Source organism: Dama dama, chromosome 23 (genome assembly GCF_033118175.1).
Source record: "Dama dama isolate Ldn47 chromosome 23, ASM3311817v1, whole genome shotgun sequence".
NCBI lineage: Eukaryota > Metazoa > Chordata > Mammalia > Artiodactyla > Cervidae > Dama > Dama dama.
Window position 1 is genome coordinate 70151495 of NC_083703.1, and position 16269 is coordinate 70167763.

Consider the following 16269-nt stretch of genomic DNA (forward strand, 5'->3'; position numbering starts at 1 on the left):
CAGCCTTTGTCTCCTCACCTACAAAAAGGCTGACAATGGCAATCAGAGCGTATCAGGACACGGGACGCACATAAGCCTTCTGGCAGACTTTGGTGTCACTTGTCCTGGGAGTCCCTCAAGGGCAGGGGAAGGAAGGTGGCCCCCCTCTCCGGAGGACAACTATCCTTCCATCAGTACTTGGGGTCCATCCTCTCCTGCTTCTCAGCCACCTCAGCCTCTAGATCACTTTGGAGCAAGTCTTTCCTCATTTCGTTCCGGTTTCCCCTCAGATGTCACCTGCCGCCCAAGTCTTCCTTAACCCCCTACTCCCCCCAGCCCCTGTCCCCACTCTCTCTTCTCTCACCCTGATTTAGCTTTTTTTCCTGGCACTTGTTACTACCTGATGTTGTATTACGTCTAGTTGATTACGAACTTATTACCTGTGAGATGCACACACATGAGTGAAGCTCTGTTTTGTTCACGCTGAACTTCCTGAGTCTGAAAAAGCAATGGGCTCACAACGGGGACTCAATAAACATGTATTCCATGAAGAATCACTTCCTTCTCTCCGAAGACAAACAGGCTCAACTCTATCTCAGAACAGTAACAAATCCCACACCTGAATCATCACTTCCTTCCGTATTACTTCCCTAAAGCTCCTCTCTGCAATGACTCCCTAGTTAACAAGTCTAAGGCCTTATCCTGAGTTTCTTGCAGCACTGTAGCTACAGACCATTTTCTCCTCTTAAAACTCCCATCTCACTGGTTTCCTGGAGGCCGTTCTCTCCAGCTTTCCCTCTGACTGCAGGCTTCCAAAGCTTAGCTTCCTCCATAGGCTCCTCACATTGTAAGGCCCAACTCTTAAATGTCAGTGTCCCCATGGCTAAACAGTCTAACAACTTCACGTGGCAATGTTAATCACATCACTCCAAAACAGGACAGAGTCAATGACGTGTTAATAAATTCCACGTGGGCTCTGACTTCTCCACTCGACTCCAAAACCTCACCTCCACACCAGGTGTGTGCTCAGTCACTCAGCCGTGTTGGACTCTGCGACCCCATGGCCTGTAGACCGCAAGGCCTCTCTGTTTATGGGATTCTCCAGGCAAGAATACTGGAGTGGGGTGCCATTTCCCAAATCCAAGTCCTCCTGACTTCTAAGTGGACTTATCCATCCATATCCTGGTCAGTTCCAATCAGGGGTTCCACAGATACCCCACAAATCCCACAACTCTTCCAAAACCAAACTCAATGCTGCCTTTCACACACCCGCCCCCCCCCCCCCCCCCCACCGCTCCTATGTCTCCCACTGAAGGTCAGAGTCCCACAACCTGCCACCCAGCCCAGAGTCCAGTTGTCCTTAACCCCTTCCCCTTCCCTTAACTCCTTCCTCACACCTGAATCCTGAGGATCCTCCCCAGTCCACTTTGGGTGGGGGGTGTTTTTCACCTGATCCAGCCTCCTAAGTGTCTCTATTCTTAAGTGCCTTTCACCCTCATACCATTACCCTCATTGCACCAAGCGTGTGTTTTCCTAAAGTATCTGCCAAATCAGATCATTATCTCTGCAGTGTCTTCAGAAAAGAAAACTTCTTCACTGCACAGAGCCCTGCATAAGAGATCCAGCCTCTACTCTATGTCTGCTGCTCTGACATTACCTTCCACCATTCAGCCAACTGTTCTGAACACCTGAAGTTCAGGCTATGCCTCCTTCCACTTCATTCTCTTATCCTTCAAAATTCAACACTTGTGCGTCATGTTCTCTGGGATGTTTTACCTGACTTCCCTAAGCCCCTAAAAGCACCTCTGAGGAGCGCTAAGCCATAGCAGCTATACCACCATGGCGTCATCTTTTCCCCGCATCTCTGTGCCATCAGCTCCGTGCCTCCGCGCCCCCCAGGAAGGGACTGTGTCCTGCAGCATCAGGCTCAGCGCCCGACATCTGGACTCATAAAGGATTACCTGTGGAGTAAGGGAGTGAATAAATGGGAAAGCGATATTTACAGAAAAGGCTTTGAGCTCCTACCTTCTTTATCATAACTGGTGGCCTTTCTTTTTCTTTTCCTGTTTACTGTTCTTTTACGTCCAATCAAATTTCTTAGCATTCATCATTCATGCTTTTTCAAAGTAATACATGTACTTAGCTTAAGAATTCAATAATATGCAGCTTAAAACAAAAAATATTCCCCTGACTCTACTCCTCCCCATTCCTGACTCACTCTTCCCAGAGGTAATCTTTTGATCTACAGCTCTTCCTTCTGCTATGTTTCAAAATATTTCTTAAAAACAGTGATTACAAAATTAAGGATAAAAATCATTAGGGTAATCTCAATAGATGCAGAGAAAGCTTTTGACAAAATTCAACATCCATTCATGATAAAAAAAATTCTCAACAAAGTGGGCCCAGAGGGAACATACCTCAACATAATAAAGGTCATATATGACAACCCACGGGGCTTCCTCAATTGTTCAGCGATAAAGAATCCGCCTGCAACGCACGAGACATAGGAGATGTGCATCCAATCCCTGAGTCGAGAAGATCCCTTGGGGGAGGAGTAAACGGCAATCCACTCCAGTATTCTTGCCTGAAAAATCCCACGGACAGAGGAGTCTGGCAGGATGTAGTCCAAAGGGTCACAAAGAGCCAGACAAGACTGATCAACTGAGTGCAATGACAAACCCACAGCTAATACCAACCTCAACAGTGAAAAGCTTTTCTTCTTAGATCATGAACAAAACAAGAATGCCCACTCTCGCCACTCTTTTTCAACACAATATTGGAAGTCCTAGCCCGGGCAATCAGACTAGAAAAAGAAATAAAAGGCATCCAAACTGGAAAGTAAAACCATCACTATCTGAAGATGATATGATGCTTTATAAAGAAAACACTATCGACTCCAACAAAAACCCATCAGAACTAGTAAATGAATTCAGTGAAGTTGCAGGATATAAAATTAATAATAGAAATCTGTAGCATTTCTATACACTAATAATGATCTCTCAGAAAAAGAAATTAAGAAAACATTTGCAACTTGCATAAAAAAGAGTAAAATACCTAAGAATAAGCTGAACAAAGAAGCTGAAAGACCTGTAGTTTGAGGCTATCAGACACTGATAAAAGAAACTGAAAACAACACAAATAGATGGAAAGATACACTGTGCTCACAGGTTGGAAAAATTAATACAGTTAAAATGATCATACTACCCAAAGCAACCGACAGAGTCAATGCAATCCCTATCAAAATACCAATGGCATTTTTCACAGAGCTAGATAGAACAAATAATCCTAAAATTTGTGTGGAACCAAAAAAGACCCCAAATATCCAAAGCTATCCTGAGAAAGAAGAAGAAAGATGAAAGTATCACGCTCCCTGATTTTTCACACTCCCTGATTTTGAAGCACACACCTGAAACTGACACAATAATGTCGGTCAACTATACGTCAGTATCAATAAATAAGATTGCTAAAAAACATGCTAATACTGCTATCAGACCTTTTTGTGATTTTACACAGTATTCTATCAGCTTCTTCCTATAAAACAGGAGTTGGCAAACATTTTTATAAAATAACAGATAATAAATATGTTAGGCTTTGCAGACCACACAGTCTCTGTGGCAACTATTCAATTTTGCCACTGCAGCATGAAAACAGCCACAGACAACATGCAAACGTACGGCTTTGTCTGTATTTTAAAAAAAAAAAACGGCAAAAGCACGTAGCCCCCCTGCTACAGAAGATGAACTGTATCTTCCTGGTATAGTTATTATTAAATCAATATTCGTTTCACAGCTAAGATATGAACTATACTGTGCTGAAGTTTTCTTTTTGTGTGTCATCTTTCCCCCTAAAGACAGCAAGTACCTTTAAATTTAAAAATGTGCTTTGTTTTCTGTGAGTCACTCACTTACCGGAAAATGCTCCCCCAAAACTTTAAAAGTAGGATTCCTCTCAACCTAGGTGCATTTCCGCCCCCTTGTACCATTCTATCTGAAGTCTCAGGGCTCTCTTCAGCCTGCTTTAGAGCCACCTCCCCTTACCGGGGCCTCTCACCGCCATCCTCTTGGGGACGCATTCTGTGTGTCACCCTTGCGTGGTCGCCCAAGTTTCTTTCTTCTCTCTGAGGGTTTACGCTCTCATTCTGGAGAATCGCAACGTCCACTCACTCACTAGGAAATGCCAAGTTCCGAGACCTTCGTGTCTGACTATGCTCACAGTCCACCTGGATGGCTTGGAGGGCAGCAAATCACAAGCTGTAGATGGACTCCTTCTCAGAATTTCAAGAACATTTCACCACAGCCCTGTTCCTTCCAACGCCTGTTAAGGAATCTGAACCACTGAGATGGCTAATCCCTTATCTGAAACCTCTCTTCCTTCACAGAAAGCTTTTAGCCCAAGGGAGCATCTTTTCATAATGATGTACCTTGGGGCTATTTTTATCCATGAGGTTGGGCACCTGGTGAATTCTTTCACATGCTAAAAACTCCTGTCTCAGTTCTGAGAAATACTCTTGTATTATTTCCTCATAATTTCCTCCTTATTGTTTTCTTGTAATAGAACTCCTATTATTGTATTTGAATGATAGACCTTCTGGGCTATACCTCTAATTTTCTCATTAAAAAATACTAACACATATATATGGAATTTAGAAAGATGGTAACGATAACCCTATATGCAAAACAGAAAAAGAGGCACAGAAATACAGAACAGACTTTTGAACTCTGTGGGAGAATGTGAGGGTGGGATATTTCAAAAGAACAGCATGTATACTATCTATGGTGAAACAGATCACCAGCCCAGGTGGGATGCATGAGACAAGTGCTCGGACCTGGTGCACTGGGAAGACCCAGAGGAATCGGGTGGAGAGGGAGGTGGGAGGGGGGATTGGGATGGGGAATACGTGTAAATCTATGGCTGATTCATATCAATGTATGACAAAAAAATAATAATAATAATAATAAAAAAATAAAATAAAATAAAATAAAAATTTTTTTTGTCTCTCTGTATCTGCTTTCTGGGAGCTTTCCCCACCTTTCTTCTTCCTTTTTTTTTTTTTTTTAAATAATTAACAAGTTTACCATTCAATAATTCTTTTTTTTTTTTTCTAGTAACCCACAATGGAAGGCCATTCAAATGACAAACAGTGGCGCTTTCCTTTCAAAGATCCTATGATCTAGTAGAAGACTTCCATACAACCAGAAAACTCAACCTGGAGTGAGAAAATGCTTCTGCACCAACTTCTAAGTATTTTCTATATATTCAAGGCTCTGAATGAGTTTTTTTTTCCACCAAAGATTGCACAGCACAAAAAAAAAAAAAAAAAAAAAAGGATTTTGATTCATATATATTAATTTTTTGATACCTGAAAGGTTTTTTTTTTTTTTGACATAGAGAATTTGTAAATTAGATCTTTTGGGGGGGGAACATATAAAATTTACAAATTAGATTTATTTCTGTTATCTTTTGTATAGTTTAGGGCTTTCCAGGTGGCTCAATGGTAAAGAAATTAATCTGTCAATTCAGGAGACCTAGGAGATGTGAGTTTGATCCCTGGGTTGGGAAGATCTCATGGAGGAGGAAATGGCAATCCGTTCCAGTATCCTCGCTGGGAAAACCCATGGACAGAGGAGCCTGGCGGGCTACAGTCCATGGGGTTGCAAAGAGCTGGATACGACTGAGCTTGCACACGCACAAACAGTTTAGGCTAGAGCTAATCTCTAAGGGGTGATCTGTGATGCTCTCCACAACAGGCTGGAAAGAACACAGCATCTCATGCCTACAAGTCAAAAGCATTCACATCCCTCCAGGTTAAAAGAGGACCACAAGGACGGGGACCCTATCTATTTTGACTACTACTATATATCTAACTCCTAGGACAGTATTTTGTGAATGAGTGAATATGTGAATATTACACACGATTTATCAATGGTGGGTCAAAAAAGAAGGATCATACCTACGTAAGGGAAATAAACCAGGCACAGACTAAAAGAACCTTCTCTCCAAAAATGCAGATGCCTAACTTGAAATATCTGTCCACAATACTAGGGAGAAGGCCTTAGCACTGCCACAACTTCCAAACTGAGGTAGCTCTTTGTTTTGCTGGCTTGAAAGTACAACTACCGCCTCCAATATTAACTTAAGATGTTTTGCCCCTCAAAAATTGTTTTAAACACTCAATGCATTATACTAAAAGCTCTGTTACCCTCTATGTGGGTGATGCAAGCCAAAAAGCAAATGAAGAGTACTGACTTTAATCTTTGTCTGTGAGAGAAGGCATAATCAGCAGTAAGAGCAATAATCTTCTAGAAAACTCTTGTTATTGGATCAAGAGTATTAGAAATGTCCATTTTGAGAGGCATCCTGTTGGTCAACTACAAAATAACAAGGCTTTAAACTCATTACTATTGACTTCAACAAATGTCTACCACTGCCATAATTCCTTATTATAACGTGTTGTATATAACAGATGATTGCTGTTGTTTAGTCATTAAGTCATGTCCAACTCTTTTGTGACCCCATGGACTGTAGCCCACCAGGCTCCTCTGTCTGTGGGACTTCCCAGGTAAGAACACTAGCGTGGGTTGCCATTTCCTTCTCCAGGGGATCTTCCCCAACCCGGGGATCGAACCCGAGTCTCCTACGTTGCAGGCAGATTCTTTACCACCGATCCACCAGGGAAGCCCATCTAGATGGTATGTGCTAAGTGTGCTAAGTCATTTCAGTCATGTCCAACTCTGTGGACCCTCTGGACTGTAGCACACCAGGCTTCTCTGGGATACTCCAGGCAGGAATACTGGAGTGGTTTGCCATGCCCTCCTCCAGGGATCAAACCCACGCCTCTTACATCTCCTGCATTGGCAGGCGGGTTCTTTACCACTAGAGCCACCTAGGAAGCCCCGGTGGCATGAAGGTGTAAGCACTGGGAAGCCCTAATGGTGTAAAGGGGTATAAAGGTATAACTAAGCCCTCTAGATGGTATAAAGGTATAAACTAAGGAAGCTCTCTAGAAGTGACTAGCAACATTTCAACAATGCTGCATTCACCAAATCAGAACTGAATGGGACCTCTGAGATTACAAAGCCAAACACTCTGATCTTCATAATGAATGAGACATATTTTCATAATACAAAAGGAGAAAAATCAACTCAAATCCCAGTTCATCTCTTCAATCAAGTCAACTCCTAATCTAGTGATGAAAATCAATTTGCTTGATAAGAATCACCATTAAGGACAGCAGTAGAAGCAAGTGGCCAGGCATTACCAGGGTTATCAAATAACACATTGTAAAGTAAAACCTGACTGCCCTTCCTTTCTGTCATCAGACCCTACACTATAATGTCAACTGACCCAGAAGAGGAATTATCTCATCTGTGAACACAGGACCGAAGAAACCAATCTCTTAACAGCCAAGCCCATTCAAAGTTTAGAGCTCTAAAGATTCAAGCTATAACCTTATGTGAGAAGACAGGGTGTTTACAGATGACTTTCCATATTCAGTCTCAAGAGACTTCACCAGTAACGCAAGACCTTTTTGATTTGTGGCACTTTTAATGCCATTTGTGGAGGAAGAATAATACCTGCAGGGGTTTCCCTTGAAGCTCAAATGGTAGAGAATCTGCCTGCAGTGTGGGAGACCCAGGTTCGATCCCTGGGTCAGGAAGATCCCCTGGAGAAGGGCATGGCAATCCACTCCAGTATTATTGCCTAGAGAATTCCATGGACAGAAGAGCCTGGCAGGGGTTGTAAAGAGTTGTACATGACTGAGCGACTACGCTTTCACTTTTTGAACGAAGATATCTAGGTTCTGGACACAACTGCAATATGAGTTGTACAATTTATTCAATCTTCCTAGGTCTTAGTCTCTCATTTATAGAATAGGGACAAAAACTATCTTTTGTGAGAGGAGATGGATGAGTTCTCTTTTGGACACGCTAAATTTGAAGCAACAGTAAAGATATGCAAAGTGAAGGGAGAGAACTTTAAGGTCATGCAATGCAATCCTTCTAGCTTAAGATAATGAAACTTAAGGGTCAGAGTAGCCTAACTACCCAAAGGCCACAATTATGCAAATGTATGAGGATTAGATTACCCAGGTTCCAATTCAGACCTCTGAGCACTACACCAAACTGCCTTGGATGAAAATAGCGGGAGAGGTGAGGATTGTTGTCAGTTGTTAGAAGGGCTGAAGGAGTGACTGAGGGAAACTGAGGCATGCAAACCTGAGATTAGAAACGCAGTAAGGCCATGCCCTCCCCGAAAGGAAAGGAAAGTGAGGAAAGTGAAATCACTGTGTCCGACTCTTTGCGGTCCCATGGACTGTAGCCCGCCAGGCTCCTCTGTCTATGGGACTTTCCAGGCAAGAAGACGAGTGGGTTGCCATTTCCTTCTTCAGGGGATGTTCCCGACCCAGGGATCGAATCTGCGTCTCCCACAATGCAGGCAGACTCTTCACCTTCTGAGTCACCAGGAGGTGAGGACTGGAGATGTTCCACTGGAGAGCGGACAGAGATTAGAAAGATATCCTATAGATCACTACATTCAAGAGGAAAAATAGAAAGAAAGAAAGCAGGCTTTAGTAGATGGTTGTGATCCATCCTTGGGGTGAAGAGGAAGCAATTAAAACAGCTTGATAAAACTATCATTCAAGAAGACCTTTTAAGCACATTTTAAGTTAGATGGACCCTTCAGATAATATTATATTACATATAAGGAAAAAAATAACTTATACAAATATTTCATAAGATAAACAGAGATTAAAAAATCTTTAGGGATATAACTGCCAAGTAATTGTTTAAATTCTTTATCTACTTTCCTAAAACCTCCCATTTGAATGCTGAATTGTTCAACAAAACGATTTTGGAGCAATTTACAGTAAGGAACAAACTCTATCTGATGGCTATCCAAGACAGCAGGAAACACAGTAAACATACATTAACAAAATCATAACACAGACAACACTCAGCAGAGCTTTTACTTTGGGGTAAATAATACAAGAAAAATCACGTACTTATGGCCATCCAGGCTCAGCACTCTTCATTCTACAGGAAACAGAAGAGCCAGTCCAAGTGCAAACCAGTCTACAATCTGAAGACATCAAATAAATTCGTGGGATTCCTTGTACTAAAAAGACAGGCTCTTTCCCCGACTTCTACAACTCTGCTGTGTTCAAATAAAATAAACACCCAAGATTTTTCCAGGTGGACTTTTTTTCTATTGTTTAGAAACAAGACAAAGAATGGATTCTGAATCTAACACAGATTTCCTTCTGTTCCAGTTTTAAGGTGAAACCCTGAAACTGAATTTCCACATCATACATTAAATCACCTGCCGCAAACCCAGGAGGATGCCGCGCCCTGATGGATTCCAGAGTCATTTCACCTCCTAAAAGCTGCTCAACTCTGGCACCTCCTGCACTTTCTTTCAGTTCAGTTCAGTTCAGTCGCTCAGTTGCGTCCGACTCTTTGCGACCCCATGAACCGCAGCACGCCAGGCCTCCCTATCCATCACCAACTCCGGAGTTTACCCAAACCCATGTCCATGGAGTCAGTGATGCCAACCAGCCATCTCATCCTCTGTCATCCCCTTCTCCTCCTGCCCTTAATCTTTCCCAGCATCAGGGTCTTTTCAAATGAGTCAGCTCTTCGCATCAGGTAGCCAAAGTACTGGAGTTTCAGCTTCAACATCAGTCTTTCCAATATAACACCCAGGACTGATCTCCTTTAGGATGGACTTGTTGGATCCCCTTGCAGTCCAAGGGACTCTCAGTTCAAAAGCATCAATTTCTTTAGGGGCTAAAATTTTTCTTTAACAGAATCTGAGGAAGATCTTTTTTTTTTAAGCTCTGGAGTTTTAAAAGATTAAATTGTTCTTAATCCTCTCCCATCCTCAATTCCCCCTTCCCTGAAATCTAAAAAGAAGAAAAGTATTGTGATAAATGCAGAACCAGGCTGTGGGGGAATACATGTAACAAGGCACTGCCTGATGTGACGGATGAGGGAGAAAGCTCTCCTTGCAAAAGCAAGCTCTGACAAGCACTGGCTGAAGGGTGAGGCAGGTGGCTAGCAACCAGAATCTCCTGCCAATAAAACGCCCTGGTGATCCAAATCTGGTTGTGCGACGATGCTAAGAGCAGAAACTGCAAGCAATAAGCAGAATACTCAAGAGGCCACCCGCGGCAAATGTAAGCCAACTGACGGAAAAGCTGTTAACACCGTCTATGTTATGTGTGGTCCATCTAATCTGCCTAATCACTGGTATAGATGTAGTCACCCACTTTAAATTAATATATGAGCAAACAACATATAGTTACAAGTACTGACTTCTAATACCTAGATAATCGCTCAACCAGAAGTAAAACTCAGCAAGTTTTCAGATTGGCACGTGGTACTATTTAAGGAGGACTGGTCTGGTAGATGACAGAATTCATGCCCAGGATGAGTTGAGAGAACCACAGACGGGGTCTGTTAGTTTACCTGATAAATAGCATCCATTCACAGATCAAAAGACAACCATTTTGAAATATAAATTTATCTCCTTAATACCCATGATCTCCCGCTCATATTCCTACCATGTATTTATACCACCCATTCCAATGCTCCCATGCATCATGAGCATGAGCACTGAGAACCAGACATAGGGATGTGATTCAAGACGTTCTAGATGCAGATGAGCAGTTTTGGAGGACTGCAAATGTCCAAACTGCCACTCTGGAGTACATGTGCAGAATGAGAATCATACCTTCCATCACCCGCACCCTTTCCTTAAGATGCTATATTTGCAAATGAAGCCCCTTTGTTGGTGGCATAGTATAAGCAATGGTAGAGAATCCGCCTGCCCATGCAGGAGATTCGAGTTCGATCCCTTGTGGGGAAGATCCCCTGGAGAAGGAAATGGCAATCCACTCCAATATTCCTGCCTGGGAGATCCCATGGACAGAGGAGCCTGGCGGGCTACAGTCCATGAGGGTCACAACAGAGTCGGACATGATCTAGGGACTAAACAACAACAAAGTATAAGCTCAGGCTAGTAATCAAATGAAATAAACACAAGTCGGGAAGCTCTCTCATTAGCCTGGAGGTGAAATCCAAGTAACAGTTTTTAAAGGCTCCCCAGATCCTAAAGGAGTTGGTGACAAAGCTGCATGTCACAGCCAAGTATACTAAAGGCCACCCTCAAACAGAAGAATATAAAACAGTAACTCTCCAGTGGGCCGAGGGACTGCATCAGTCCCCGATGCCTAGGGCAGAGCCTGTGACATAGTCGGTACCCATACACTCCGTGTAGTATAAGCAACGGTAGAGAACCTGCCTGCAATGCAGGAGATGCGAGTTCAATCCCTGATCAGGACGATCCCCTGGAGAAGGAAACGGCAACCCACTCCAGTATTCTTGCCTGGGAAATCCCATGGACAGAGCAGTCTGGCGGGCTACAGTCCATGGGGTAGCAAGAGAGTCAGACATGACCTAGGGGCTAAACAACAACAAAGTATAAGCTCAGGCTAGTAATCAAACGAAATAAATACAAGTCAGGAAACTCTCGATCTTCCAGATTGAATTTATAAATGAAAGGCTCACTGGCTAGTTTCACCACTCACACTATTTTCTTCCCTCAAATGACTTAAGGGTTAAAAAATACAAGGAAACTATTTTTGCAAGGCAATCATTCTTGGTTTTCAGCCTGCTGTGTTGTATGTTTGTGGTAACTCTCTGCCTGGCCAAAGTGTTGCCACCAGCAATTCAAAGAATGAACACAACCATAACCTTATGTGGAGACACCAAGCTCTGTACACAAAACCTATTATTGTTATTCACTTTGATTTAGTAACAACGGGGCTTTACACAGCCAACTCTTCTTTAAAATTCACCCTAAATCCTATCCACAGTATAAGGTCAGCCTTTCCTAGCAACCTATGCTTTCTGGGAAATATGACCCCCCTAGAGATTCCATATCCATCTCTTGGCTCCAAGGCCAACTTCCAACTTGGTGAATTCCTTAGGATTTTGCACCCAGAGTTATCTATTCCTAAACAAACCACAGCACTGACCTGCTTCTGTTGGTAGCAAAGCCACACACTAAGCCTCTCCCGAACCACGGATTCCTGAATCAAGGATCTATAGTTCCCACGTCCACTAACCCTTACATGAGAGTTGCACTGGGAACCCCCAGATTTCTTAGCCAGGCCAAAAGGGATCTGGTGATTTACCTGCTTTGAAGGAAAGGAATGTGATGACAAAGATAAAAGCAAAGATAATGCTCACAGAGGAGAGCAGTGATATTTAGACTAAGAACAAAGCGGTATCTGAAAAGCCATTAAAAAAAAAAAAAGTAAGAAGCTGTTGTTCTAAGACTTGCTAAGAAGAAGGTCAACAACATGAGAAGTATATTGCTCTACAGAAGACTTCAGTATTAACACTCTGGTCCCAAATTTAAAAAGAAAAAAAAAAAAAGTGGTCTGCCAGTTAATATTTTTTGCTGAATGAATTAGATACTGTTGTTTGACATTAAGTTAAACAGCCCTCAAACAGGCTTTCAAAAATAAAAAAAGGTTGAGATACCCTGGATTATTTTGTATTTCTCCCATTCGAGACTGCATCTTAATTTTAAATTTATCCTTTTGAAATCAGACTGTACCGCCCCTTTACTTTTACTGAAGTATAATATACATTAAAAAAAAGTATAGTGCTTCACATATGGAACACACATGTAACCAGCAATGATTAACAGAAACAATACACTCTTAGCACTTACAAAAGCCTCAGCCAGGGACTTTCCTGGTGATCCAGTGGCTAAGACTCCACGCTCCCAATGCAGAGGGCCTGGGTTCAATTTCTGGTCAGGGAACTAGATTCTGCATACTGCAACTAATACATGGAGCAGCCAAACAAACATTTATTTTAAAAAGCCCCCTCCACACTCCTTTTTGGTCACTACGACTTTTCTCTGAGGGTAACCACTGGCTTGACTTCCAACAGTACAGATTAGTTTTGCTGGTTTCCGCATCTTATAAAAGTGGAATTACAGACTATGTAGTCTTGCCTGGCTTCAGTGTCAGTTATCAGTTTATTGCCTCTCAACTCCAAACTCACCCTTTAGTACCTGCTCTGTGATAAAGCACTGGACTCTTGAAGAATTTTCCCTTTACAGAAAGTGTGATGTTAAGCTTGGTCAGCAGAGGGCGCTCGAGGGGGGCACTGCAGCAGGAAGGAAGCTTGTCTTTTGGGTTCAAGGGTGTAGTGCCTTTGCCTGGGGAAAGGTATGTAGGGACATCTGGTGGTGCTCTGACCCGACAGCATCCCCAGAGCGTTAGGCTATTCTCTCATATTCAACATCATCTGGAAGATTTAATCTACCAGCACAGGTCCTACCTACACTTGAGGATAATGAAATTATCCCACAGTTTTTTTCTTTTCTAGGATAAATATTCCCACGCATTTAACATTTTCCTGCTTTCCTGGTGGCTCAGCTGGTGAAGAATCAGCCTACAATGCAGGAGATCTGGGTTCAACCCCTGGATTGGAAAGATACCCTGGAGAAGGGAATGGCTACCCCCTCCAGCATTCTGGCCTGGAGAATTCCACGGACTGTATAGTCCACGGGGTCGCAAAGAGTCAGACACGACTGAGCGACTTTCACTTTCACGTTATAATTTAATACTCTACATATTTTTCAGCTTGCTCCTGAACTTTCTATGTTGCTTCTTCCTTAATTTGCAAAATCAAAAGCTGAATTAAGATACTTTATCTAGTTAGAGCAGTATTGACCCTCATAAACATCCATCCGAAACCAAATCAAATCTCATGATGAAATGCTAAAGGCACTCCTATTAAGAAGTCTGGAAAAAGATGATGACACTATCCATCAAGTATTGCACTGGACATTCTAGAGACTATATGGAAAAATTATGAGATGTATAAACTAGGAAGAAAGATTGTTGTTGAGTAGCTAAATTGTGCCTGACTGACCCCATGGATTGTACCCAGACAGACTCCTCTGTGCATGGGATTTCCCAGACAAGAATACTGGAGTGGGTTGCCATTTCCTTCCCCAGGGGATCTTCCCGACCCAGGAATTGAACCCGCATCGCCTGCATTGGCAGGTAGATCCTTTACTACCACCGGAGTCACCAGGGAAGCCCCTAGGAAGAAAGATACAAAATTATTATTTATCTATGTGACTGTTTTTGTAAGTCCTGAAGAAACAACTTCAAAAGTATAAGAACCAAGAGTTTAAAAGATGGTCAGTAAAAAAAACCTAAAAAACATCTGTACAAACATCACTAACTTTGTTGAAGGAAACCTCACGTTTTCCTCCAGAGCACAGCTGGTGCTGCTCACATCATGCACAGCAAGTGAGACCAGCCCCGCTGCTCTGCCTGGCATCACCCGCTCAGGGGACCAGTGCCCAGGCAAAGGCGCCCCTTCAAAGGCCAGGTGAGGGGCCAGCCTCCCACTGCAGAGTCTGGTACCATCCTGGAACTGAGTCAGTCACACGAGGGCAACTCACGTGTGGCCTGTCTTTATTAACTCAATTCTAGCCAAGAACTGTGTTAGCATGCACTCCATACAATATTCACCTTGAATTTATATTTCACCAGATTCAACCATTTCTCATACTTCTCCCTCTCATTTTATGGTTTATCTTATCTCTGAGGAACTAGCCACCTCACTCAGCAACAAACAAGAGCAGATACACAGGAAAGTCACCAATGAAACAGAGGAATTGACTCTGCTTCTTCAACTTTAAAATGAGGGTATTTGATCTCAGATTTTGAAAAACCCTTTCCCAAGGATCCTATGTCTTAAAATTCCCTATGACCCAGTATATATAAAAACCACACACCAAGAGAGAAAGGGAGGAAGAGAGAAAAAAAAAAAACCTATGGGAAAAGAATCCTGCAAAAACAGTAACATATCTGCTATTTTACTGAGTTCTCTGCTCTCCAGGTGAATAAGTAAGTTGGATTTTTTAAAATACAGAAAGGTAATAATAAATTCATTTTTTCCTTCAAGAGAAACTTACTAAAAAGGAAAGAATGACCTGAGGATGCTTCCTCATAGTTCCGTATTAACTCATCCCTATCAGTGATACCCAACTGTTTAAAACATCACACTGTTACAACAGTGTTCAGATTCTTGAGAATCTAGTCATTTTCTGATCCACACAGATTAACTTAACAGACTAAGACAAAACAAGCAACCATTCAGTGGAAGCAATGAGTCCTAACCATTGGACGGCCAGGGACTTCCTACACATACAACTTTTTAAACATTCCTTTCTACACAACACTTCTTTCACTAAACATAATCAGACCAAAAAAAGTACTTTGCATAAACAAATTTTTCAGACACCTCAATTTACTATTTTTTTTTAAGTTCCTAAATCAAAATGTTTCATTTCATTTTCTACAAGTCTCTCAGTCTTCTTAAAGTGTTAACAATATTGAAATAAATGATTCAGGCAACAATCATCAGTTAGGGTTAAATTAGGACCATAGGTGAAAGGTGGACAGAACTGGAAATCTGCAGGCTGTCCGAAGTCACCCAATGGATTTCCACTGGCCAAATGGGGGAACACAACTTGACAACAAAGGGCTACGCCAACATGACCCCATCAACTACTCTGAATATACACAGGAGGACAATCAAACATTGTAGGAATACACAGTAGGAAAATCAAACAGCTTTCCAAATGTAAACAGGAAGCACGATATACTACCTATGAATAATAATAATAAAAAAATCTGAATGATTACCAAAATTGTTAAGCCTCCAAATCTAAATTACCAACTTACAGGTAATATGGAAAAAGAGTAACATGTTATATGATACAAAGATACAGTCAGCAAACTCCATAATGTGGGGAAAGGGATCAACCTAGTTCTTCCACAAAAAAATGGCATAACAGTTACAACAACAACAAAAGAGATTTATTTTAGATTAAAAGAAATTAAAAATATGCATCAATCAAATGCACTAGGTGGACCTTATCTGGACCTGATTCAAAGAGTTAATTGTAAAAGAGCCATTTTTGAGAAAAATCGAGGGAAGAGATACAGAATCAGGTAAATTAAGGAATTAGGTTATAGGGAATGTGTTAATGTGTATGATAATGCACTTTTCTATCCAACAGATACACACACTACAATATTTATAGGTGAAAGGACAGGATGTCAGGACTTTCCTCAAAATACTCTAGGTCAAAAAGAAAGTGAGAAGGGACACATAAAACAAGAATGGCATGAGGATTCACTGTACTATTCTCTCTAGTTATGTGTACGTTCGAAATTTCCTATAA

At 41.9% G+C, this 16269-nt stretch overlaps 1 protein-coding gene across 5 annotated transcripts in view; it reads right to left on the bottom strand.

The window, feature by feature from the left end:
* The window catches only part of CHD6 (chromodomain helicase DNA binding protein 6), a 193015-nt gene that overhangs the window by 144798 nt on the left and 31948 nt on the right, over nucleotides 1–16269 (bottom strand). The window contains exon 1 of one of the 5 annotated variants that reach the window (XM_061127307.1): nucleotides 2397–2505. The exons of the other annotated variants lie outside the window; for them this stretch is intronic. The gene's annotated coding sequence lies outside the window, so the exon portion shown is untranslated. Of the gene's footprint in view, nucleotides 1–2396; nucleotides 2506–16269 lie in introns of those variants that run through there. 5 annotated transcript variants of the gene reach the window in all.